We start from the raw sequence: 3416 nt of genomic DNA, 5'->3' as shown, positions 1-3416 counted from the left end.
TGATATCTCTCCAAATGAGTTGAAAACCCTCACACAGATGTTTATAGCAGCTTTTGTTATAATCACCAAAACTTGGAAGCCACCAAGATGTCTTTTGGTAGGTGGTGAATAAATAAACTGTGATGCATCCAGACAATGGAGTTTGATTTAGCATGAGAAAGAAAAAGAGTATCAAGCCATGAAAAGACGTGGAGGAAACCTAAATGCATGTTACTAAATGAAAGAAGCCAATATGAAAAGTATACATACTGTGGGGTTTCAACTTTATGAGGTTCTAGAAAAGACAAAACGATAGAGACGATAAGAAGGCCAGCAGTTGCCAGGGATTAGGGTAAACAGACCAAGCAGAGGGTTTTTAGGGCAGTGAGATTTCTCTGAATGATACTATAGTGGTGGGTACATGTCATTATACACATGTTCAAACCGATAGCTGGTGGGCTGAAGTCCATAGGGTCGCAAAGGGTTAGCACAGCACACAGATTACATAGGGCTTCCCCAGTGGCTCAGAAGTAAAGAATCTGCCTGCAACGCAGAAGACGAGGATTTGATCCCTGGGTCGGGAAGATCCCCTGGAGAAGGGCATGGCAACCCACTCCAGTGTTCTTGCCTGGAGAATTCCATGGACTGAGGAGCCTTGCAGGTTACAGCCCATAGGATCGCAAAGAGCTGGACATGACTCAGTGACTGATCACAGCACATAGATTATACAACACCAAGAGTGAACACAAATGTAACAATGGACTCCGGGTGATGATGTGTCCATGTAAGCCCATCAGTTTTAACGAAGGCCCCGTCCAGGGTAGGGTGCTGGTCACAGAGGAGTGTGTGAGTAGGTGGAGGCAGAGGACATGGGAAAATCTCAGTGCCTTCCTCTCAGTTTTACTCTGAATCTGAAAGTTCTCTAAAAAGAAAGTTTATTCAAAGCTAAACTGTAGTGTTGTATGAAAGAAGAGAAGGTTAGCATTCTCCTTGACAAGGATGGAAGAGGTTCTCAGGCCTAACAGCTCACATATGGTTAAGGCATTGTCACCTTCTTCGTGGCATCTAACCACTGTTTTTTTCTTCTGCAGTTTTGAATGATCTGTGGCTATCTGCAGCAATAAATTTAAATCTGACCACAATGCGATTAATCATGTATTACTATTTGGTAATTAAAAGATAGTATTAAAATTTTAAAAATTAAACTATAAATTTTAATTAATAAAATACATTAAATTAGAGGCAATAAACCCTCAAAAGTTACCACTTCCTCCTTGTTTATCATATTTTACTCTTATCTATGTTCTCAAGTTTACTCACTTGTATCATATCCATAGAGTAGAATTATTATGGATATTATGTATTGCTTGCTACTGGTCTGCTCTTCCCAGCTCTGTGATAAGCGGCCTCAATTGGGTAGCTTGAAATTGCATCGGCTGTCAGGGGAATACTTTCACAATAGAAATCACTGTGTACGGGATTTTTCCCCAGGAGGTTTGGTTATTAAACACCACAGCACGGATAACATGTACAGGATGAGCTCAGATATTGGGATAAGTAACACGTGTACATCTGAAGATGCTCATCAAAGTACAGCTTTGGGGAAAGATGATGGAAACACAGATCTTCATATACGATTAAACCAAGTAATTCACTCTGAATGCCTCCAAAGACCTCTTTAAAATGGTTCCAAGGATTCTCTCTCCTGGAAGCCAGGAACCCTCACCAATTTGAAGAATTAAATCACTCAAATTTGAAGAAGAAACAGCTGCCTCAAGAGCAGCCCTCTTGCCATCAGAATTACTCAGATCTCGTTCTGAGAGACAGAAGTTAATTGCCAAACTGTTTACTGTAATTAAGTCTATCAGCATGGTTTTCTCCTGATGAAAATAAAGATTGGTATATTGCATCTTCTGCGAAAGGAGTCTTTTATCTCCTGTAAATTAGAAATCTATGATTCTATTCTAGTTCTCTTTAAGACATGGCTTCCCCCCACCACCTCAAAAATATGAAGGACTTAAAAAAATTAATATTGGCTACAATAGAGAAGCTGGACGCAGGTACCATCAATTCACTGCAAGCAATATTGTATCTTGATACATCTCATCGATATTATTTAAGTGTGTCTGAAGAATGTGTCTTTCACCAGCCTTTGCTTCCAGTGATAAACTATGAAATATTGATATAGAGGTATTATATACCCTCTATTATCTATCTAAATGTATCTATCTATGTATCTACCATTTATCTGTCATCTATCATCTGCCTACGTATCTATCAGTAATATATTACCTATCTGCTTATCTATCATATCTATCATCTATCCATCGTACCTATCATCTATCATACTATCTTAGTGTCACACTACAGTAGCAATAAAAAATAATTCTTTGAGGAGAGATAGGAGTAGAAATGGCTATATTTCAATAATAATAAAGACCACAGATTTGGGGTATATATTTCCAGATATCTCACTATGTTTTATCTATTCAAAAATTGTTCTCTATATGGTACTTTAAAACCTGACTTCCTTCTGAATAATTTATTCCGGATATCTTTTTCAGGTCAATTGACCTGGTTGCCACATTGGGAGGTGGGACAGGCAGGAATAGCCCCAAACTGGCCCCTGGTGGCATAGCTCATCACCTGCGGGCCTCACTGGAGTCCTCCAGCGGTACCTCTGCCTGGCTCCGGCAGCAGCAGTCCATGTGGTGTGGCCTGGGGGTGGGATGGGTTATGTGTGGGTGTGGCCTGGGGGTGCACTGGGTTGTGTGTGTGTGTGTGTGTGTGTGGACACATGGCTCTGGGGCTGTGGAGGCGGGGCTGGCAGTGGAGAGACAGGGAGCAGCTGCAGGGCTGCCCCCATCTTTGGGCGCTGGCACGACGGCTGAGGAAGCTAAGCCCTTAGGTTGGAAGGTGGCCTCCCAGGGCGACAGAGAGAGAGAGAAGGCTAGAACCTGTGAACCGTTGGCCTGGCTTAGAAATTAAACATTTAGACATGTGCTGGGTGAGTTTCCACCCCTCCTCCCCTGGATTGGAAAATACTATGGGGAGACCTGAAGCCTTGTCTAATTTTTGTGCAACTTGTCCTCTGGCAGCATTTGCAAACCAACTGAGAAATCATGTGTTTCTAGTGCCACTTTCAGACATGCAAGTTCACATACAACCCTGGGTTTCAAATACTTTGAATCACACTTGCCAGACTATGAAGAGCTTTCAAACACAGTTGACCTTTGAATAACAGGCATTTCAACTGTGTGGGTCCATTTACACTTGGATTTTTTTTTTTCCCCAGTAAATCTGTCCTACAGTCTATATGCTCCCTGGGCAGGTGAATGCAAGAATACAGCCCCTTGGATAAGGAGGGTCCACTCTAAAGCTATCCTTGTGTTTTTCACTTCATGGGGTTTGGCACCCCTGACCCTTAGCTGTTCAAG

The 3416-nt window shown here is 41.9% G+C and overlaps 1 non-coding gene across 1 annotated transcript; it reads left to right on the top strand.

Annotated features, from left to right (window-relative positions):
• Positions 1 to 934: 934 nt before the first annotated feature.
• On the top strand, positions 935 to 1060 carry LOC139031764 (U6atac minor spliceosomal RNA). Its single transcript, XR_011484240.1, has one exon. It is a non-coding gene; the product is annotated as a U6atac minor spliceosomal RNA (small nuclear RNA).
• Positions 1061 to 3416: the final 2356 nt, after the last annotated feature.

Source organism: Odocoileus virginianus, chromosome 2 (assembly GCF_023699985.2).
Source record: "Odocoileus virginianus isolate 20LAN1187 ecotype Illinois chromosome 2, Ovbor_1.2, whole genome shotgun sequence".
NCBI lineage: Eukaryota > Metazoa > Chordata > Mammalia > Artiodactyla > Cervidae > Odocoileus > Odocoileus virginianus.
Note: the sequence above shows the minus strand (reverse complement) of the source record. Positions and strands in the feature narration are given on the sequence as shown.